Source organism: Hyla sarda, chromosome 2, assembly GCF_029499605.1.
Source record: "Hyla sarda isolate aHylSar1 chromosome 2, aHylSar1.hap1, whole genome shotgun sequence".
NCBI lineage: Eukaryota > Metazoa > Chordata > Amphibia > Anura > Hylidae > Hyla > Hyla sarda.
Window position 1 is genome coordinate 401,126,102 of NC_079190.1, and position 25,071 is coordinate 401,151,172.

The 25,071-nt window shown below is 40.0% G+C and overlaps 1 long non-coding RNA gene across 1 annotated transcript in view; it reads right to left on the bottom strand.

Annotated features, from left to right (window-relative positions):
• Positions 1 to 893: 893 nt before the first annotated feature.
• LOC130356815 (uncharacterized) overlaps positions 894 to 25,071 on the bottom strand; it is a 54,270-nt gene continuing 30,092 nt past the window's right edge. The window contains exons 2-4 of the long non-coding RNA XR_008889006.1: positions 11,055 to 11,223; positions 9,164 to 9,381; positions 894 to 1,257 (exon numbers count right to left, since the gene is read on the bottom strand). This is a non-coding gene — a long non-coding RNA (uncharacterized LOC130356815). The remainder of the gene's footprint in view (positions 1,258 to 9,163; positions 9,382 to 11,054; positions 11,224 to 25,071) is intronic.

Below are 25,071 nucleotides of genomic sequence, written 5' to 3' on the forward strand. Positions count from 1 at the left end.
GCGATCAAAATGTCCCATCAAAACAAAAATGGTAACAATAAAAACTAGAGGTCACGGTCCAAAAAAATGAGCCCTCATTTAGCCCTGTATGTGGAAAAATAAAAAAGATTTAGGGGTGGGAAGAGGTAATTTTTAAACATGCTAATAACATGCTACAGAATAAAGATAAAGAGTCATTTTTACAAAAAATTGCTCTGCCCCCAGAAGTTACAAAATGTTTTTTTTTCTCCAATTTTGCCCCACAAATATATATTTTTTGTTTCACCGTAAATTTGGTGATGCAAAAAACAAGCCCTGATATCGGTCTGTAGGTAGAAAATTTAAAGCGTTATGATTTTTAGAAGGTGAGGAGGAAAAACTAAAATGGAAATATGAAAAACCCTGATGTCCACAAAGGGTTAAAGTTTAGTGAGTAGGGACCAATTAAGGGTACCATGTGCCCTGGGCTGTTCATAAAGTGAATTGTGAAGTTTTTCATTGAATTGTGCATAGTAAATTTTTGTTCAAACACCATGTTTGTGTGGCCTTTAGGTTTGACAAATTATACAAAAAAATTTAATGCTGCATTTATAGGTCATCGCCTCAGGCTAAGAGTAATGCAGCACTGGGTTTACCTAACAAAAGAAATAAACACACACACACACATAGAGATATTTATTTCCAAGACTATATATATATATATATATATATATATATATATATATATATATATATATATATATATATATATGTATTGTGTGAGAAAATGTTTTGTGATTTTCCTACAGCAACCAATCACAGCTCAGCTAACGAGCTCTGGTAAAATGAAAGCTGAGCTGTGATTGGTGGGGAAATCACTAAATTTTTTTCTCTCACAGTTTGATACATTTTTACAGATGCATAAATAAGTGACATGGCATTTATGCTGCTACAAAACTGTGTATGTTTTTTTCACATATTGTGTGCACAACCAATTTCCCATAGACTTACATACAGCACATTAATGTTAAAAAATGGTTGCATTTTTACAAATCAAATATATCTGAAAAAACAATGTGTGACTCTACCCTTTAGAAAAGATTATTTTACAGTAGGTACTGCCTTTATATGTCTTTTACCTAAATTGTTTTCCTCTTTATAATTCTTCATTCCTTCAAGTTGCAGAAACGTAAACACTTTTTCACATTTATTTAATCTCATCCAGTTTTATTTAATTACATTGGTTTTATCCTGTTTCTACTGTGTTTACTCACAGACAATATTTATTGTTCACAAGACCTGTGTAGGTAGAAAATGAGTTAGAGTACATTTATTTTTGAAGACATTGGCCCAGATTTACTTATCTACCTGAGGACAGAAATGGTCTGGTTTTTCCACAGCAGCCAATCTCAGCTCATGTTTCAAAATGAAAGTTGGGCTGTGTGTTACTCTGAAAAAACCAGACACAGTTTATCTCAGTTTGTCACAGTTTATGTCATTAAAGTCAACCATTAGTTGATGAAAATTGGGCTTCCTGCAGGTTATGAAATGTTTTTTTGTTGCTTCGTTATGAAATATTGTATTAAAGTACATGAGCAGTAAATGAAAACTTATGTTGTGGTCACTATTACCTAGGTGACCCCAACCTGTACTTTCAATATTCCATCTGGCCTACCAGTTAAATAAAGTTTATAAGTACCCCTCTTTTTGTTGAGTGTGTCAGTAGTTGTGAAAGGTAATTGTCTTATTATTGTTATTATTGTTAAAAACCAGTTTTTGTACTTCCCATGTCTTCCATAATAATGGCTTCAAAACATTCTTATTTATTTGCCATAGTCGTAGGTTTTCTCCTGCTTTCCTTATTCCTGGGTTAGCAAACTCCCATTGATATTAAATTATTCTTTCTCTGTCCCCTTATGTCCACCCACTGGGACCCCCCATATTTATCTACCTCACGATCATGATCATCATGCAGGATTGGCTTTATGCACAATATTACATATCCCCCTTTCTCTTTTGTATGATCATTTGTAAACACAGTGTAACTCGAGCATGCCCAGTCATCACTATATGTCTCTGCGAATGGGACTTATAATTGATGAACTTCTTGTTATCCAGGTGTTATGATGCTCTTCTTTTGTGTTGTTGGAATAAACAAGGTAATATTGTTAAAATTCTTGAAAAACTGTTGAAAAGAGAAATGTGTAAGGGTTACACATGCTCATCTTCAGGGGAGACGACCAATCTGTAATAATAAAATATTATACCTATCATTAACTATTTTGTTTTAAGGTCATTTGAAGCAATGCGCAAAGGGCAGGTCTGTATACAGAGCTCCTGTTCATGGCATTGTTGTCAGCAATAAAACAGACACAGAATAGATTGAAACTGTCCTCATGTCTCCTCTTCTATTTACTTGTCACATTGACACTTTAACTCCATTTTAGTAAGCTGAGCAATTCAGAACTGAATTTGCCATTGCAAATCTATTTTTCTTCTCACTAGATGCCAGTATGACAAGAAGAAATAGGCACTACAAGCATTAGCAGGCAGGAGCATAGCTATAGGGAGTGCAGAGGTAGCAGTCGCATCAGGGCCCTGGTGCATAAAATGAGAAGGATGGGGCTGGGGGAGAATGTGTGCAAGTTGGTAAGCAACTGGCTCAATGATAGGAAACAGAGGGTGGTTATTAATGGTACTTATTCTGATTGGGTGACTGTTACTGTGGGGTACCACAGAGGGCCGTCTTGGGTCCTGTTCTATTTAATATATTTATTAATGACCTTGTAGAGGGGTTGAATAGTAAAGTAGCAATCTTTGTAGATGATACTAAGCTCTGTAAAGCAGTAAACACTATAGAGGACAGTGCACTGTTACAAATGGATCTGGATAGGTTGGAGGTTTGGGCTGGGAAGCGGCAGATAAGGTTCAACACTGATAATGCACATGGGGAAGAAAAATCCGGGCTGGGATTATGTATTAAATGGGAGCACACTTGGGACGACTGACATGGAAAAGGACTTAGGAGTCTTAGTTAATAGTAAATTTAACTGTAGTGATCAGTGTCGGGCACTGCTGCCGAGGCAAATAAAATCATGGGGTGCATAATTCTACTGCTGTACAAATCACTAGTCAGACCATACATAGAATACTGTGTACAGTACTGGGCACCAGTGTACAAGAAAGATATAGTGGAGCTGGAGATTGGTCCAAAGACGGGCAACTAGAGTAATACGGGGAGGACTACAGTACCCAGAAAGATTATCAGAATTAGGGTTATTTCATTTAGAAAAAAGAAGGCTTAGGGGAGACCTAATAACTATGAATAAATATATAAGGGGACCTTACAGAGATCTCTCCCATGATCTATTTATAACCAGGACTGTATCTATAACAAGGGGGCATGCTCTACATTTAGAGGAAAGAAGGTTTCTACACCAGCACAGACGGGGGTTCTTTACTGTAAGAAGAGTGAGACTATGGGGCTCTTTGCCAGAGGATGTGGTCATGGGGAACTCTGTAAAACAGTTCAAAAGGGGTCTGGATGCATTTTTGGAGAATAATAACATCGCTGGTTATGGATACTAGATTTATAGGGACAGAACGTTGATCCAGGTATTTATTCTGACTGCCATATTTGGAGTCTGGAAGGAATTTTTTCCTCTGGTATGAGGGCTTTTTGCCTTTTTCTGGATCAACTTAGTAGGGACTCATGAGGGTTATAGGTAGAACTTGATGGACTCTGGTCTTTTTTCAACCTTATGAGCTATATTACTATGTTATTATGTACCTTAGGGGGCCCCAAACACATCTGCCCCATAAGAGAACTGTATTATAATTGGCACATGGGGCCTTGTAGATTTTGCATCGGGGCCCAGAGGCTACAAGTTAACGACTCTGTTAGCAGAAAAAACACCTGACAAATGTATCTGGCTATCATGTAGTTAGTAAAATATCAGGCAAATGCAAAAGTGCTTTTGAAATATATTATCCCAAGGACTAGTTGTTTGCTTATATGCTTTCTGCAGTACGTATTATCTATCATGTATTTGATTTCTATTTTTTTTAACCCCTTAAGGACTGAGCGGTTTTCCATTTTTGCACTTTAGTTTTTTCCTCCTTACCTTTTAAAAATCATAACCCTTTCAATTTTGCACCTAAAAATCCATATGATGGCTCATTTTTTGCACCACCAATTTTAATTTGACATCAATCATTTTACCCAAAAAAATCATTGTGCGACAAAATTTAAGAAAAAACGGCATTTTGTACATTTTGGGGGCTTCCGTATCTATGCAGTAATTTTTTTGGGGTAAAAATAACACCTAATCTTTATTCTGTAGGTCCATACGATTAAAGTGATACCTTACTTATATAGATTTGATTTTTTCATACATCTGGAAAAAATCATAACTACATGCAGAAAAATTTATACGTTTAAAATTGTCATCTTCTGACCCCTATAACTTTTTTATTTTTCCGTGTATGGAGCAGTATGAGGACTTATTTTTTGCACCGTGATCTGACGTTTTTAGCAGTACTATTTTTGTATTGATCGTACTTTTTGATCGCTTTTTATTCACTTTTTCATGATATTAAAAGTGACCAAAAATACACTATTTTGGACTTTGGATTTTTTGGCGCGTACGCCATTGACTGTGCAGTTTTATATTTTTATCATTTGGACATTTCTGCATGCGGAGATACCACATATGTTCATTTTTATTTACACTTTCTTTTTTTAAATGGGAAAAGGGGGGTGATTCAAACTTTTGTTAAATCATCTTTATTCTCTTTTTCTTCCCCTTTTTTTTTTGCAATGTTATAGCCCCCATAGGGGGCTATAACACTGCACTAACTGATCTTTTACATTGATCAATGGTTTCTCATAGGAAATCATTGATCAATGATTCTGCCGCTTGACTGCTCATGCCTGGAAGCATGAGGAGGCCATATAGTTGCAAGATGAGAGCCTGGAGGTGGCTGGAGACTTTAACAGGAACAAAATGGTACACCACTTAGATGTACGTATGTCTTATGCACTTATGAGGGGCGGACAATGTTCTCCAGCATGCTTAAAACAGTATTTGTCTACAACATCAGCAGGTGTGTACTTTTGGCTTGCCTTTCACAGTATCTAGGCTCTTAAGACTTTAACCCCTTAACAACAATGGATGTAAATGTACGTCATGGTGACTTGGTACTTAGCGCACTATGACGTACATTTACTCGCCGACATGATCCGGTGCTCGCGTCATGCCCGGCAGGTCCCGGCTGATATCAGCAGCCAGGGACCCGCCGGCAATGGCGGACATCCGCGATTGCGCGGATGTCCGCCATTAACCCCTCCGATGCCGTGATCAATACAGATCACAGGATCTGCGGCATTGCGGTAGTTTGAATGGACGATCGGATTGCCCGCAGCGCTGCCGCGGGGATCCGATCATCCAGCATGGTGGCCTGAGGTCCCCTCACCTTGCTCCGGCCGTCTCCCGGGGTCTTCTGCTCTGGTCTGAGATCGAGCAGACCAGAGCAGAAGATCACCGATAATACTGAGCAGTGCTGTGTCCTATACATAGCACTGCACAGTATTAGCAATCAAATGATTGCAATGAATAGTCCCCTATGGGGACATAAAAAGTGTAAAAACAAAAAGTTAAAAAATGTTAAATAAAAAAGTTTAAAAAATGTGAAAAATCCCCTCCCCAATAAAAAGTAAAACGTCCGTTTTTCCCCATTTTACCCCCCAAAAAGCGTAAAAAAATAATTAATACACATATTTGGTATCACCGCGTGCGTAAAAGTATGAACTATTAAAATATATTGTTAATCATCCATTACGGTGAACGGCGTAAACGTAAAAAAAATAAAAATGTCCAAAATTGCTGCTTTTTTGTCACATTTTATTTAAAAAAAAAATGTATAAAAAATGAATAAAAAGTAAAATCTAAGCAAAAGTGGTACTGATAAAAACTACAGATTGTCACGATGCCGGCTGGCAGGAGGTGGATCCTCTGTGCCAGAGAGGGATTGGCGTGGACCGTGCTAGTGGACCGGTTCTAAGTCACTACTGGTGTTCACCAGAGCCCGCCGCAAAGCGGGATGGTCTTGCTGCGGCGGTAGTAACCAGGTCGTATCCACTAGCAACGGCTCAACCTCTCTGACTGCTGAAGATAGGCACGGTACAAGGGAGTAGACAAAAGCAAGGTCGGACGTAGCAGAAGGTCGGGGCAGGCAGCAAGGATCGTAGTCAGGGGCAACGGCAGGAGGTCTGGAACACAGGCTAGGAACACACAAGGGAACGCTTTCACTAGGCACAAGGGCAACAAGATCCGGCGAGGGAGTGCAGGGGAAGTGAGGTATACATAGGGAGTGCACAGGTGAACACACTGATTAGAACCACTGTGCCAATCAGCGGCGCAGTGGCCCTTTAAATCGCAGAGACCCGGCGCGCGCGCGCCCTAGGGAGCGGGGCCGCGCGCGCCGGGACAGGACCGACGGAGAGCGAGTCAGGTACGGGAGCCGGGGTGCGCATCGCGAGCGGGCGCCACCCGCATCGCGAATCGCATCCCGGCTGGAGGCGGTATCGCAGCGCACCCGGTCAGTGGATCTGACCGGGGCGCTGCAGTAGCGAGAGTGTAGCGAGCGCTCCGGGGAGGAGCGGGAACCTGGAGCGCTCGACGTAACACAGATCATGGTGCAAAAAAAATGAGCCCTCATATCGCCCCATATACGGAAAAATGAGAAAGTTATAGGTGGTCAAAATAGGGCAATTTCAAACATACTAATTTGGTTAAAAAGGTTTGAGATTTTTTTTAAAGCAGTACAATTATATAAAAGCATATATGATGTGTTTCATTTTAATCATATTGACCCACAGAATAAAGAAAACATGTCATTTTTACCGGAAAGTGTACAGCATGAAAACAAAACCTTCCAAAATTTGCAAGATTGCGGTTTTCTTTTCAATTTTCCCACATAAATAATATTTGTTTGGTTGTGCCGTACATTTTATGGTAAAATAAGTGATGTCATTACAAAGTACAATTGGTGACGCAAAAAACAAGCTCTCATATGGGTCTGTGGATGGAAATATAAGAGAGTTATGATTTTTAGAAGGCGAGGAGGAAAAAACGAAAATGCAAAAATAAAATTGGTCTGGTCCTTAAGGCCAAAATGGGCTTGGTCCTTAAGGGGTTAACAGGAACAAAATGGTACACCACTTAGATGTACGCTTAGGTTACACTTAATAGAGGACAATACACTTTTAGTGCTCTGCTCACCCTTACTGGTTGGCTACTATTAGCTTTTCAGTTGTTGCACGCACCAGTGTGTGCTGTGTACTACACCCAAAACTTTCTCTCTTAATCTCACTCCCTTCTCTATCAGTGCTTCTAGGCTGGATTTGGGCTTGAGGTGGATCGCTGCTGTAAAAAAGCTTTTCTGTGCAACACACTGCTCTCTGTCCCTCTCTTTCTGCAATAGAACGCAGATGTAACTGGGAGGGGAATCGCTGCTGTACAAATGCTATTCTGTGCAACACACACTGCTTTCTGTCCCTCTGTCTCTCTCTGTAATAGTACGCTGATGTGACTGGCCGCAAGATGGCTGCCGATTATATAGGGCTGTGACATCACAGGGGGCGGCTGCATGTGATTCAGGGTCATCCCACTGACCCTTGTTCTCGCCTTGCCAGAATTCCTTTCCCCATGTCCTCACATGTGGATCTGCCATTTTAGATGCCCTTGGAGCCTGGACCGCACTAAATGGAGTTTAACGAAGCCATGCACGCGATCGAATCGTGGCAATATTCGCATTCGTTACAAATCAAATTTTTCCTGAAATTCATAACGAATTCGGATTCCTCAGATTCAATTCGCTCATCCCTAGTTCTGACCCCAAAAAGATTTAATTTTTTCAACTAGGGGCTACGTAAGTGCCTTTTTTTGTGCCATGATTTTTAGTTTTTATTGGCACCACTTTTTTTTGTATTTAGTTTTTTGTTTGCGTTCACGATGTTAACCATACAGGATTATGAATGTGATAATTTAATAGTTCAGTAAATTCAGCATCTGGCGATATAAAAATTTTTTTGGTTTTGTCTATAGTTTTTTTTTTTTGTAAATTGGAAAAGGGGGGTGATTTGAATGTTTTGAAGGGATTTTTTTTCTATATTTTGAATATCTTTTTAATTTTTTTTGTCCCCTTAGGGGGCTTTTATAAGTAAAATGTGATTACTCATATAGAGCAATGTTATGCATATACTTTACATTTATCTATTAGATCAGCACTCTACTGGTACAGCCTGCCATAGGTTTTGGCAGTTCAGTCATAGCAGGCACTGAGGCCTAGCAGAGCAGACAATTATATTACAGACTGCTGATTGGTTCCACTGTGCCACCAATAATTCACCTAAATACTGTTTAGATGCCATGATAGCTAATAATCATTGCAGTTAAATAATCAACATTAAAGGAATCTCTGATGTTGGCCATTATCAGCAGGTGTTAGCTGCGGATAGCAGCTGGCACCTGTTAGGTATAGCGCAGGCTTGGCTCCTGAACCCACACCATACTCCCTCACCCAACCCACACCATAACTGTACATGGGTATGGAAGAGGCTAATGACCTTTAGGGCTCCCATCTGCAGTAACCATCTTTGCCAAACACTTACTGTTGCTACAAAAAAAGATTTGCACCATGTTGAGGTGGAATATTGGAGTATTTTTGAGATTCCTTTTTCTGCAAAGCTTCATTTACAACAACCCAATGGTTAAAAGGTTATTCCAGGGAAATTTATTGATGGCCTATTCACAGTTTAGTCTATGAATAGTTGATCGGCAGGGTGCTGATACCCCATACCCCCCCCCTCCCCCAATCAGCTGCATTGGCTCAATACATTTTGTAATATTAGTCCTCAGTTGCTCCAGCACATGTTGTTCAATTCAATAGGAGCTGTGCTTCAGTAACTCTGTGTCACCACTATACAATGTATGGAGCTGAGGGTTTGGACGTAATATATTGTTTACCTCCGGGTGCCAAGGCAGTACAGAACAGAAATCGGTAGAAATATCACCTATTGATATTATAGACCATGGATAAACCATCAATTCATTTTCCATGGAAAACCACTTTAAGGCCAGGTTTTGACTTAACCATTCAAAAGCATACATCTTCTTTTTCAGTCATTCTTTAGTTGACTTACTTGTTTGCTTTGGGTCATTGTCTTGCATCACCCAAAGTCTCTTTAACTTGTCAACTTGTCATGTACTGCTGTACAATGTTCTGATTTTGAATCAACTCTTCCTTCCTTCCTTCAGTAAAGCAGTGTGAATCTTTGATGCTTTACCCACTTTGCCTTAGAGTTGGGATAAGATTTTGGTGCTTGTTTGCAGTGTCTATACTCATCCAAAGCATTGTGTTCTATTGACAGTTGAGACAAAAACAAACAACAGACCTGATCCACAGGTTTAGAAGTAAGTTTATCATGACATTTAACAATATTAGGGACTTCAGTGGATCAGAAAAGACAAGATCTCCTAAAAACAAAAAATCCAGCAATCTCACTGTTAAAACTTAACTTATACTAAATCTTAATTAAAAATGTCTGGAAGATAAAAAAAAATCAATAAAATCATTATTTCTGGAGCTGTGCTTAAATCACAAAGCTTAAAGGGGTACTCCACTGGAAAACATTTTTGGTGCCAGAAAGTTAAACAGATTTGTAAATTATTTCTATTTAAAAATCCTTCCAGCACTTATCAGCTGCTGTATGTTCCAGAGGAAGTTATTTTCTTTTTGAATTTCCTTTTTGTCTGAACACAGTGCTCTCTGCTGACACCTCTGTTTATTTTAGGAACTGTCTAGAGTGGGAGCAAATCCCCATAGCAAACCTATCCTGCTCTGGAGAGTTCCTAAAATGGACAGAGGTGTCAGCAGAGAGCACTGTGGTCAGACAGAAAGTAAATTCAAAAAGAAAAGAACTTCCTGTGGAGCATGCAGCGGCTGATAAGTACTGGAAGGATTAAATTTTTTTCCTGGGGAGTACCCCTTTAAAACCTTCCTTTGAACACTTTTGGTAGGTACTAATCATTGTATACCAGGAATATTTTACAAGACCCGCCATCATCTAGCCATCACACTATGACCTATGCCAAAGTCACTCAGATCCTTATACTTGATTATTTTTCCTGCTTCCAAGCCTTCTGCTCCATGAACTCACCATGTCTTGACAGGAATACCTGTCCCCCATTTTATGGCTGATATGGAAATATAACCTATAGCATTTAATCTGCTGAATGCATCTGAATCACCAGGAGTAAAAACAGGCCCTAATGAAGAAAAGAGTCTACTTTTTGAAACACATTTGGTAATAAACTTCCTATTGTTCTATTATGTTTGTGTCCATGCTCAGTTAATACCTGATACTTAGTTTGGACATGGCCGAGGGGAATGCCAGTCTAAAGCAATGTTTTTAATACTGGTGATCCGGAAGCTTGTAAACACAGTTCGCATGATGGATTGTGATCCAGTACCGGCGGTGTCCTGGCCGAACTCTTCAAGGTTAAAGTGGCATTGTGCCCACAGTACAGCATGAACAGGTGAGCCACTCACTAGCATCACTATAAATTGTCTCCAAAAGGATAGCAACACATGTAACACTTTTTCGGTGTTATTTTTGTATCCCCCTTGCATTGTTTCATTTAATACATTGCTATTATAATCAGTGTGACAGAACCCTGTAATGATAATATGAACTGAATAAGTGCAAATAATTTATTCTTCTTGCTGAACGAGTGCAACCAATTAATTGAAAGTATATGCAGATACATGTCCCTACCCTGACCTCAAAAATTCACAGTTCTTTTAATTAGTGCAGACATTGAGCTCATAGTGCCAGTGATCTTCAACTAATTGAATTGACTGAACTGGAAAGTGTCAGATTTATTCAGGTACTTTCCTCATTTGAAAATAACATGGACAACTTGTTTCTTTAAGTAAATGACAATGGATGAATCATAACAAATGCAAAGAATTATCAGCAGTATAATGGTAAAAATAATAGTATTATCAGAGCAAAAATCACTGGCACTTACAAGGGTTGACCTTTCGGAGGACCACCATTAGGAGGACTACAACATGGAAGTTGTAGAGGATGGTTCTCTTGTTGGGAGTCAGCATGAATAGGTGTTACATTCTTCCTCACTCATTTTAATGGGTGACCATATCTTTCCATGACTATTTGGGGCATTAGCAGCAGGGGAGCTGCAATATGAAAATATGTAAATAGTAAGACAATGAACAAAGCTATTTGAATGAAACATTCCCATATAAATAAAAGTTTTTTGTTTTTTTTTTACATATTTAATCATCGTTTAGAAATCAGCTTTCACATTCTAATTTCCCAATAACATACACATTGAGTTAGCAAGGTGCATAGCAGGCACCAATATACAGCATAACAAAAATTAGAAAAACATCCATCCTGCTTTTTTTTTTTTAATTTATTTTCCTGATGAATGACAAAACTTTTTAGCAAAACCCACTTCTCAATCACGTTCTGTATAGATCACGTTCTGCAAAAAAAAATATCACATATCAAGAATCTGTCATATCTTACATTTCATAATGCCATTTGAATATGGGATTTGTAGCAATGTACCAAGGCTTGAATACATTCCATATTTTGCTTCAGTCAATAATTTAAAAATAGATAAAGTTATAATAAATATATAAACGTGAAACATACAGACTGATCCAGATTACACTACGCATGTCCACTTTGTAATCATCTTATTGTCGAGGGACTCTTCTAAAAAAAGGATTGTACAAAGGGTCTTTCTTCTGGAGCCCTGAGTGATGTGTTTTAGTCAGTGGGTAAACTGGGCAAATAGTGTCTTTTTTCCACGTAGTGCCACTAATGTTACTCAGTGACCATTTAAAACTGGGGGTTGTTTGTGTAAAACAGAACAGCCCCTCTAGAGCCAGAGGTCCTTATTGTAACTGGTGAAGTGATAAGGAACAGAAGACCCCACCTATTAAATAAGTATCCCTTAGGGTACAGTAGAAAACCCTTTCAATACTGATCATACCAACATGGATTATGAATATATTTGTGCCTTAAAGCTAAATATAACTCTATGAAATGAATATACTACATGTTAATTCTAATTGAGGTAAATAATGTTGATCATATTTAGAGCTGCATAATCTCTTCAATTATTTTGACTTTCCAAGTTTATATTAAATTACCTCATTATAATTATTTGGTTCCATTAACCTATTTAATGTCTGTGAATAGATTTGGAAGATTACCAGGGAAGCAACGTGCCACAAATTGTCTGACCAGATTAGCATAGTCAAAGTAATTGGGCTTATTATTTAGTAAAGATATTTTTAAATGTGGAAAGAATAGAACTGCTTTCTATGTTACAAGTTGCTGCTTATTTACAACCTGATACTTGTTCATTACTTTGGTGTACATACTGGGCATTTCTAATGAGTGTTATAAAAAGAGTACTTTCTCTTCTTCTTGTTTCTGTGCTGATTGTTGATAGTACATTGTCATAAATGTTAATAGTGGTGTATAAAGTTGGTCATACACATTAGACACCGACAGGACTGGCTGACAATGTCATCTGTTTGGTGGCCTCTTGACATTCCCCTGACATTGGGTTTTTCTTTATGATGCAGGTCATTTCAGTATTCCTCAATTGGGTTTTTTGGACTTTGCTCTCCCCTCTCTTTATGTGCTACGATTAAAAGCTGTTGAGCAATTTCTTTACTGTTAGGCTAGGTTCACACTACGGAATTTCCGTCTAGAATTCTGCTCAGGAGAATCCCATTTCTGGCAACTGAATTCCGCTGCACAGTAAGACTTCAGAATTTCACTGCTAAAAGAATGAACATGTTCATTCTTCAGGTGGAATTCTCTCTGCAGACATCAACTTCCTATGGGTCCTCGCAACCAGTCGGCACTGGAAGCTCCGCCTGGAGTTTCTGCAATGTGAAGATAACCTTACCTTTCCCCTTCAGAGGCTGCTGCAGAGGAAATGTCTAACCAGAGAAGCCATTACCAGTCAAAATATCTATTGGGTGATGATATAACTCCTTGTAGTTTTTCGTGAATTGGCATTGAACTGTGTAAAAAAGCAGGTATACTAATGCTAGTGCTATGCTACTAAATAGAGGCCACAATATGTGAGATATGATTATGTATCACCATCAATATACTCCTCATAAATAATCTGCGTAAAATCTTGTTCTGACTTTTCTCAGAACACCATTACTGAATAATGTGTCTTCACCTTAATATATTAAGTACACAAAGAAAAGTCCACAAGGGTTAATGACCCAACGCTAAATTAGCAAAACACCAAGAGAACAAATGCGTTTATGTGGATCAACTATTCAAACTTTATTACAGCAAAATTGAGACAAAGAATAGACAAATCCCTAAAGAGGTACCTAACTTCCTTCGCTCCCCCTGTGCTTCCGGTAACCGTCTCCGGTTTCCGCCATGATCCTATTCCTGGTTGCCGGTGGTCGGCGAGTCATACTGCACTCAGCCAATCACCAGCCGCAATGAAGTCCCAACTCGGCCGGCGATAGGCTGAGCGGCAGTGTCACGTTTTCGGCCCTGGCAGCAGGTGTCGGTGTAGTGAAGAATTGTGTGTCTTGAAGTGTTCTCACACTGCCGCTAAGCATATCGCCGACCGAATTGGGACTTCGCTGCGGCCGGTGATTGGCTGAGTGTAGTATGACTCGCCGGCAACCAGGAAGAGGATCGCAGCGGAGACCAGAGACGGTTACCGGAGGCACCGGGGAAGCGAAGGAAGGTATGTACCTCTTTATTTTTTTACTGCCGAAAGCATGGATGATAAATTTCCTATTCTGGAGTTCTCCTTTAAAATCATGACAAAGAAAATTCCAAAAATAGTATTCCAGTGGACAAGAACCAAGTGGCGGTGGCTGGGACAAGGAAATAAATGTATATGTTAAATGGATCAAATACTGATCTCCATATAGGGCACCAGGGAGCTACAGACCACTATAGTAAAGTGCAATCGTCCAAAAGTGCATAAAGAAAGGCTCCTTTGTTAGAAACAATATGAATAGATAAAGTGCAATTATAACAGTACATATTAAATAACACTGGTCTCCATCTGAGTTACCAAAGGTTAATAAGTAAGTATTAAAGTGCAGTCATTCAAAAAGTGCATAGTAAAGTACAACAGGAGACCTAGAGCACAATAGTTAGTAATACATGCTATGGAGAACATATATCAACATGATAACAGATACATGATACAACCTGGTGAGTAGACCCAGCCAACCGCCAGACCCCAAGTTTCAACACCCTTATCGCTTCAACTGGGGTGTGGCCAATAGACGGAACTACCTCTTATTCGGTTCCCTGTGTCAGCTGGTAGCGGTGCGGTAACATGCACATACTGGCGTCACTAAGTGACGCCTGTTGGAATGAAGCCAGGCGAGGACGCCTACATAGGGCATCAGAGATAATCCGTCCATTAGGATGGTGTAATTTTACCCTGGGAGAACCGGTGTATGGTGGGAAGTCCCATGCTGATGGTGCAACCAAACAGCGGTCTCGTGATGTGAACACATGATCACGCACCAAAACATCCCCGGAGATGTATGGAAGCCACCGAGGGACAGTAAAGTGCCACTGGTACACATTAAAATAGATGCCAGGGAGACATTACAGCGGATATAAAGAATCGGCCCTGATGTCTCACGTGGATCGCTCATTAGATAAAGGAACACACATCCAGGAGAGGGACAATGTACCTGGTAAATGAGAGTGAATATATATATATATATATATATATATATATATTCATATGGAAAATTAGTGTATTATAAAGAATATGAATGAAAGCAAATGAAAAATGAAAAATTATTGTGCATGAATTATAAAAAAACGGGACGTACAATGATTACATATATAAAGTGTATATAAAAATATATTAAAAAATTTAGACACAGTTAAGTATTAACGACGTGCATGATATAAGAAATAATCATTATTTAAGATATTCAACCAGGTATGCATGGCGTCAAAATGAGGCCGCGCACCTCTGGCAAGCATGTGACTGGAGTTATTGCATCAGTGACAAAAATAAAAATTAGGGGTACCAAGGGAGGTACCATAGTCATCAAAAATCAAACACACACGGGAAGACAAACAAGAAAAGGGAGAAACAAGTGCCGTGCCAGTGAAAAGGTCTGCAGATATAGTGCATAGTGTAGAAAGAAAAGAATACTTACCCTACAAGGGAAAACATTTATCGAACCATTAATAACCATGGTGTATTATCTACATGGGTAAGAAGCTAATCACCATTATCCAACTCCATGAACATATACAAGAAATTGTAGGAAAACAAGATTTATGATATTATGAAATTATCATTAGCCAAGACCAATGGGGACTTTAAAGCCCACACCTACCCCACCTAACACAAAATTTAACAAAGTAATAGAAGAACACAAGGAAAAGTAGTTGCTCATTTTTCATGCATATAAATTCCCTTGCTGTGTTTGATTTTTTTTTTTTTTTTGAGGACTATGGTACTTCCCTTGGTACCCTAATTATTTTTTTTTGTTACTGATGCAATAACTCCAGTCACATGCTCGCCAGAGGTGCACGGCCTCATTTTGACACCATGCATACATGGTTGAATATCTTAAATAATGATTATTTCTTATATTATGCATGTCGTTAATACTTATGTGTCTTATTTTTATATATATATTTTACATACACTTTATATATGTGTTCAATGTACTTACCATTTTTTGATATTTCATATACAATGATTTAAAATTTTTCATTTGCTTTCATTAATATTTTTTATATACCCTAATTTTCCATATATATATATATATATATATATATATATATATATATATATATATATATATATTCACTCTCATTTACCAGGTACATTGTCCCTCTCCTGGATGTGTGTTCCTTCATCTAATGAGCGACGCACGTGAGACATCGGGCCGATTCTTTATATCCGTCGCAATATCTCCCTGGCATCTATTTTTCTGTGCACCAGCGGCACTTTATTGTCCCACGGCAGCTTCCATACATCTCTGAGGATGTTTTGGAGCGCGATCGCGTGATCACCGCTTGTTGGTCAGCTGACCGCACGGGACTCCCCACCATACACCGGTTCACCCAAAGTAAAATTACACCATCCTAATGTATGGATTATCTCTGACGCCCTATGTAGGCGTCCTCGCCTGGCTTCATTCTGACAGGCACCACTTAGTGACGCCAGTATGTGCATATTACCACACCGCTACCAGCTGACACAGGGAGCCAAATGTGATTGGCTCCATTGTCCTTTAAATAAGAGGTAGTTCCATCTATAGGCCACACCCCGGTTGAAGCGATAAGCGAAACGTTGGGTCTGGCGGTTGGCTGGGTCTACTCACCAGGTTGTATCATGTATCTGTTATCATGTTGATATATGTTCTCCATAGCATGTATTACTAACTATTGCGCTCTAGGTCTCCTGTTGTACTTACTATGCACTTTTTGAATGACTGCACTTTAATACTTACTTATTAACCTTTGGTAACTCAGATGGAGACTAGGGTTATTTAATATGTACTGTTATTATTGCACTTTATCTATTTATATTGTCTCTAACAAAGGAGCCTTTCTTTATGCACTTTTGGACGATTGCACTTTACTATAGTGATCTGTAGCTCCCTGGTGCCCTATATGGAGATTAGACTTGTGCAATTCGGTTCGGCACGAATGTCAAATTTACCGAATTTTGCAGTTTTCGTGCATTCGGGCCGTTCCGAATGCACGAAAACATTTTTTGAATATTTCCGAATAGCAACGATAAAACAAATAGCAACATAACAAATGCATTCGTTATTCTCCGAATGCATGCGGTAAAAAAACGAATGCATTCGTTATCCGAAAACAAATGCATTAATTATTTACCGAATGCATGCGGTAAAAAAACCAAAGTAAAGAATTTTTTCTGATTTTTTTTATTGTTCCTTGCGCTACACTGTTTCTGATTGTTAGATATTGTTTTACTGTTACTAGGGTGCCTCCAGCTGTTGCAAAACTACAACACCCACCCAGCATGCGGCTGTCTGGGCATGCTGGGAGTTGTAGTTTTGCAACAGCTGGAGGCACACTTTGGCTAACACACGCATTCGCGCAATGCTTTTTAATTCATTTTCAAATTCCGCTGGCTTTTGTCAGAAATGGGTTACCAGGTCAATGACATGCATAGTAATTGCCGTGGGAACATTTTTCATTCATAAAACTGCAGGCTTAATTGGATAATTGCCGTGTAGAACGCTTAGGACACCAAACATTCTACACTGCAATTATCCAATAAAGTCTGCGGTTTTATGAATGAAAAATGTTCCCACGGCAATTACTATGCATGTCATTGACTTCAATCACCCGACAATCAAACACATCAATCATTCATACAGCATTCATTCATTTGCTCATTCATTCAACATTTCTGTATGTATTAATAATTTATTAATACATAATGTAATGTTGAATGAATAAATGAATGAATGAATGAATGCTGTATGAATGATTGATGTGTTTGATCGTCGGGTGATTGAGGTCAATGACATGCATAGTAATTGCTGTGGGAAAATTTTTCATTCATAAAACTGCAGGCTTATTTGGATAATTGCCATGTAGAACGCTTAGGACACCAAACATTCTACACTGCAAATATCCAATTAAGTCTGCGGTTTTATGAATGAAAAATGTTCCTACGGCAATTACTATGCATGTCACTGACCTGGTAACCCATCTCTGACAAAAGGCAGCGGAATTTGAAAATGAATTAAAAAGCATGCGTGTGTTTGCCAAAGTGTGCCTCCAGCTGTTGCAAAACTACAACTCCCAGCATGCCCAGACAGCCACATGCTGGGTGGGTGTTGTAGTTTTGCAACAGTTTGATCGATGCGTTTGATTGTCGGACGATTTATGTATAACATCATGTTATACATAAATCACCCGACAATCAAACACATCGATCAAACACATCAATCATTCATACAGCATTCATTCATTCATTCCTTCACTCATTCATTCATTCAACATTACATTATGTATTACTATAAATCACATAAATTTATATCATCTTACCTGTCTTCCAATGTTCCGATCTCTGCGGCTGCCCTCTTTTCCTGCACACACTCCCGATAATGGTCCCCTGCTTAAAAAAGATTTACCCGAATGTACCCGAATACCGAATGTATACGAAAAATCAAACCCACCCGAATACGAATGTATCCGAAAAAAATCAAACCCAGACACCCGAATACCGAATGTATCCGAAAAAATGAGTCCCCCGGACACCCGAATACCAAATGTATCTGAAAAAATTAACCCACAGTACACCCGAATACCAAATGTATAAAAAAAAAAAAAAAAAATGAAACCTGGACACCCGAATACCGAATGTATCTGAAAATCAAAACTGAAAATATTGCTGAACCGAAATTTTTTTAACCCCTTCAGGACGGAGCCCATTTTGGCCTTAAGGACTTGAGCGTTTTTTGCACATCTGACCACTGTCACTTTAAACATTAATAACTCTGGAATGCTTTTAGTTATCATTCTGATTCCGAGATTATTTTTTCGTGACATATTCTACTTTAACATAGTGGTAAATTTTTGTTGATACTTGCATCCTTTCTTGGTGAAAAATCCGTAAATTTGATGAAAAATTTGAAAATTTTGCATTTTTCTAACTTTGAAGCTCTCTACTTGTAAGGAAAATGGATATTACGAATACATTTTTTTTGGTTCACATATACAATATGTCTACTTCATGTTTGCATCATAAAATTGACGTGTTTTTACTTTTGGAAGACACCAGAGGGCTTCAACGGTCAGCAGCAATTTTCCGATTTTTCACAAAATTTTCAAACTCAGTATTTTTCAGGGACCAGTTCAGGTTTGAAGTGGATTTGAAGGGTCTTCATATTAGAAATACCCCATAAATGACCCCATTATAAAAACTACACCCCCCAAAGTATTCAAAATTACATTCAGTCAGCGTTTTAACCCTTTAGGTGTTTCACACGAATAGCAGCAAAGTGAAGGAGAAAATTCACAATCTTCATTTTTTATACTCACATGTTCTTGTAGACCCAATTTTTGAATTTTTACAAGGGGTAAAAGGACAAAATTTTTACTTTTATTTGTAGCCCAATTTCTCTCGAGTAAGCACATACCTCATATGTCTATGTAAAGTGTTCAGCGGGCGCAGTAGAGGGCTCAGAAGGGAAGGAGCGACAAGGGGATTTTGGAGAGTACGTTTTTCTGAAATGGTTTTTAGGGGGCATGTTACCTTTAGGAAGCCCTTATGATGCCAGAACAGCAAAAAAAACCCCACATGGCATACCATTTTGGAAACTAGACCCCTCGGGGAATGTAACATGGGATAAAGTGAACCTTAATACCCCACAGGTGTTTCACGACTTTTGCAAATGTAAAAAAAATAAATAAAATTTTACCTAAAATGCTTGTTTTCCCAAAAAATTTGTATTTTTAAAAAGGTTAATAGCAGAAAATACCCCTAAAAATTTGAAGCCCAATTTCTCCCGATTCAGAAAACACCCCATATGGGGGTGAAAAGTGCTCTGCTGGCGCACTACAGGTCTCGGAAGAGAAGGAGTCGCATTTGGCTTTATGAACGCAAATTTTTCTCTGGGGGCATGCCGCATTTAGGAAGCCCCTATGGTGCCAGAACAGCAAAAAAAAAAAACACATGGCATACCATTTTGGAAACTAGACCCCTCGGGGAACGTAACAAGGGGTTAAGTGAACCTTTATACCCCACAGGTGTTTCACGACTTTTGCATATGTAAAAAAAAAAATTTTTTTTTACCTAAAATGCTTGGTTTCCCAAAAATTTTACATTTTTAAAAAGGGTAAAAGCAGAAAATACCCCCCAAAATTTGTAACACAATTTCTCCCGAGTACGGCGATACCCCATATGTGACCCTAAACTGTTGCCTTGAAATACGACAGGGCTCCAAAGTGAGAGCGCCATGCGCATTTGAGGCCTAAATTAGGGACTTGCATAGGGGTGGACATAGGGGTATTCTACGCCAGTGATTCCCAAACAGGGTGCCTCCAGCTGTTGCAAAACTCCCAGCATGCCTGGACAGTCAACGGCTGTCCGACAATACTGGGAGTTGTTTTGCAACAGCTGGAGGCTCCGTTCTGGAAACAGTGGCGTACCAGACGTTTTTCATTTTTATTGGGGAGGGGGGCTGTGTAGGGGTATGTGTATATGTAGTGTTTTTTACTTTTTATTTTATTTTTTGTGTTAGTGTAGTGTAGTGTTTTTAGGGTACAGTCGCACGGGCGGGGGTTCACAGTAGTTTCTCGCTGGCAATTTGAGCTGCAGCAGAAAGTTTGCGGCAGCTCAAATTTGCAGCCAGATACTTACTGTAATCCTCCGCCCATGTGAGTGTACCCTGTACGGTCACATTGGGGGGGGGGGGGGAACATCCAGCTGTTGCAAAACTACAACTCCCAGCATGCCCGTTGGCTGTCGGTGACTGCTGAGAGTTGTAGTTTTGCAACAACTGTAGGCACACTGGTTATGTATCACTGAGTTTGTGACCTAACTCAGTGTTTCACAACCAGTGTGCCTCCAGCTGTTGCAAAACTACAACTCCCAGCATGTACGGTGCATGGTGTACGGTGACTGCTGAGAGTTGTAGTTTGCAACAGCTGGAGGCACACCGGTCGTGAAACACTGAGTTAGGTAAAAAAAAAAACTGGTTTCACAACCAGTGTGCCTTCAGCTGTTGCAAAACTACAACTCTCAGCAGTCACCGACAGCCAACGGGCATGCTGGGAGTTGTAGTTATGCAACCAGCAGATGCACCACTACAACTCCCAGCATGCACTTTAGCTGTTTGTGCAAGCTGGGAGTTGTAGTTAGACAACAGCTGAAGGTACACTTTTCCATAGAAAGAATGTGCCTCCAGCTGTTGCAAAACCATAAGTCCCAGCATGCCCATAAGGGAATGCTGGGAGTTGTGGTGGTCTGCCTCCTGCTGTTGCATAACTACAGCTCCCAGCATGCCCTTTTTGCATGCTGGGAGCTGTTGCTAAGCAACAGCAGGAGGCTGTCACTCACCTCCAACGATCCAGACGCTGCAGGTCAGTCCCGCCGCCGCAGCTGCTCCTGGGGCCCCGATCCCAACAGGGGCGCCAGGGATCGGGGTCCCCAGCACCCGGGGTGCACGTCCCGCACCCGCTCACGTCCTCCAGAAGAGGGGCGGAGCGGGTGCGGGAGTGACACCCGCAGCAGGCGTCCTGATTGGTCGGCCGGTAATCCGGCCGACGAATCAGGGCGATCGTGAGGTGGCACCAGTGCCACCTCACCCCTGCAGGCTCTGGCCCCGAACAGCCAGTAATTCCGGGTCACCGGGTCACTGGAGACCCGATTGACCCGGAATCGCCGCAGATCGCTGGACTGAATTGTCCAGCGATCTGCGGCGATCGCCGACATGGGGGGGCATAATGACCCCCTGGGCGATATGCCGGGATGCCTGCTGAACAATTTCAGCAGGCATCCGGCTCCGGTCCCCAACCGGCTAGCGGTGGGGGCCGGAATTCCCACGGGCGTATGGATACGCCCTCGGTCCTTAAGGACTCAGGATTCAGGGCGTATCCATACGCCCTATGTCCTGAAGAGGTTAAAAAACGAAACAAAAAAAAAATATATAAATTTTTCTTCTGCACATGCCTAATGGAGATCAGTATTTGATCCATTTACCATATACATTTACTTCCTTGTCCCAGCCACCGTCACTTGGTTCTTGTCCACTGGAATACTATTTTTGGAATTTTCTTTGTCATGATTTTAATTGTTTTTACAGTGATTTGTCTATTCTTTGTATCATTTTTGCTGCAATAAAGTTTGAATATTTGATCCACATAAACGCATTTGTTCCTTTGGTGTCTTAATATATTAAAACTACAATTAATTCTCAGAACAATTAGGGTAAGGTTCTTCTAAGTAAAATTTTTTCATAAATCGCACAATGGTAAAGACAGATGCATAACACACAGGTCTAACATGTTTCTAGCATCTCATCACACCTTCAGACTTTTTTAGTGTTATTGGTGCTAAGGATGGGACCAGGACTCATGCTGGCTGTGGGAGGATACTATTAAGTGGTGAGCATTATTATTTTATTACTATAAAATATCACGCAACATACAGAACTACTGTTAAGGACAGGAGTCCCTGCTCCTGCATACTGAGTGCTGAAGCGTACATGGATTGTGCTCTGTATGCGTGTGCAGGAAATATTCCCCAGGGTATAACCCCCGCAGGCTATAGGACAGGGCTAATTCTGGCTTTTAAGACTGCTGGAATGGTTTTGATTTGTTACATTCTGAGAGCCTTAACTTTTTTTATTTTTATTTATATTAACCTAGAAAATTTTTCTTTTGTTAACATGAATGGAATCAGGTTCAGTAGTAGGCTCTGCTGTTCAGCTATTGCACCTGTTTAAAAAATTAAGCCCCCTGACCTCTTCATTTCAATGACTGATTTGTCATGGAGGTCAGACCCATCACTGGTCAAACCATCAGAATGCTCAATAGGCTAGATAAAAAGCACATAAGCCCCTTAAAGGAGAAATGCAGCAAAAAACTTTATACTCTCCCTGTGCCAGGGCTGCAAAAACAAATAACTTTAATGTGGGTACTCCGGTGGTTAATTTTTTTGACTATATTTCATCTTCTTTGTAAGTTTAGTTTTTTTGCAATATACATGTGTTATATGCTTTGGCAGCATGTGTGTGTTTTGCTTACCTGTTTGTTGGGCAGGAAGTTCTGTAGTTCAGAGGGTTTTCTTTTACTATTGTCCACAGTTCTGAGTCTGTTGTGGACAAGATGTCACCGCTTTTTTTTTTCTCTGTCTGAATGAGAAAAATAAGCCACACCCCTCATCTCATCCAGCTGAGTACACAGCTCCTCACCTCCCCTTCCCCCTGCTCTGTATTCTAAGGACGCAGGTCTGCACAGGAGAAGAAATACAGAGAAGATAAGTGTTATGTGAAGGGGAGGATAACAAGGTGCACAGACTGGGGATGTATAGACTGCAGGGGAATAAATCTCATACTGGGGATGATTTCTGTGTTTGAAGGGGGAGGGAGGGGACTTCTGAAGGACACATGCTGGGAGTTGTAGTCCCTGTTGTGTGTGTGTATGCTAATATTTACAAACCAGTGTACCTCCAGCTGATGCAAAACTACAACTCCCAGCATGCCCTGACAGACTTTGGGCATGCTGGGAGTTGTAGATTTTGCAACACCTGGAGGCACCCTGGTTGGGAAAGACTCGTGTAGGCCCTACAGAGGTGTGGTGAACTACAACTCCCAGGAGACTACAGAGGCAGCATGCTGGTGTTATACCACAGACTGAAGACTCCTGAATGACACATGCTGGGAGTTGTAGTCCCTTTTGTGTGTGTATGACAGTGTATCCCAACCAGGGCTGATTTATATTAGTGTGCTGTGTATAAGGGGGCCGATACAGGAAAATAGTAGGATGGGTAAAGGGTGGAACAAACAAACAAACAAAAAAAAGGAGCCTCCCCAAACCAGCAAGGTATGTGGCATGCTGGGATTTATAGTTTCCAGCACAGCAAGAAACAGGAAATAGAAGAAAAGATTGGAAAACAAAGTGGGAGATAGAAAGACAACAAAGAACAGAAATAGAGTAGGCTAAACAACAAGAATAGAAATTAAACAAAACAAATAGGGTAAATCAAAAACGGAAAAACACATTGACCACCGGAGTACCCCTTTAAGGGGTTAATAGCGATTTGTGAATAAATTCGGATCAAATCTAATTTTTTCAGAAAATTCGGCCACTCGGTCGAATCAAATTTTCCAAAAATTTGCTCATCTCACATGTTTATGTGCTTTTTATTATTGAACAGCTTTTCAAAAATTTTACTTTTTTAACAAAAGAAGTATGCTTAAAATTGCCCTGTTCGGACCCCCTATATCTTTTCTCTGTATATGTGGCAGTATAAGGGCTAATTTTTGGCGCTGTATTCTGTCATTTTCACTGATACCCCTTTTGTGTATGTGTGACTTTTTGATGCTTTTTTCCTCTTATTCTGGAATGTGAAGTGACCGAAAATTAACAATTTTGGACTTTGGTCATTTTTACATTCACATCGTTCATTGTACCAGATCAATAATATAATATTTTTTTTAGTTCAGATAAGTACACATGTGGTCATAGCAAATATGTTTATTTATTTAATTGTTTTACTTTCATTTATGTGTTAAATGGGAAAAGGGGTCAGTACATTTTTTATTGGGGGACTTTATTGGGGAACTTTTTACATTTTTTTTTTTACATTTTTTAAGTCCTCACAAAGGACTGTTTATAGCAATCTCGTCATATTTTCATAGCTAATACTGTTAAGTGCCTTTGGATAGACATAGCATTGATCAGTCATATTGGTGATCTATTTATATGGTCTGCCAGAATAGATTGCCAGAGCCAGTAATAAAATTGTCAGGTTATGTTGTTTTGTTTGATAACTTTTAACCGGTTGCAATCTAAGGATGAGCAGGCTCGTCCTGAGACGGGTAGCGGTGTATGACTCAAGCCCGTGTCATGCCGGCCGGCCCCCAGCTTATTCCTGTAGCTGGGGGCTTCCGTTAATAGCCCACATGCCGCGGCCGGCTATTAACATTTTAGATTGCCGTTGTCAAAGCGTGATCGGGGGGAGGGGGGGTTGGGAGATCCCCTGTGGAGGTAGCCGGAGGGCTTACCTGATGTCCTGTGCTGGCTGTGGCTCTGACAATGATAAAGCCTGGCAGGACCAGGCTTTGTCAATCGAGCGCAGGGTACACAGATCAATGTGGTTCTATGGAACCACATTGATCTGTATGAGGAATCTAATGATTCCTCCTAAAAGTCCCCTAAGGGGACTAAAAGTGTAAACAAAAAAGTTAAAAAAAAACACACATGAACCCCTTCCATATTAAAAGTTTGAATCACCCCCCTTTTCCCAAATTCCA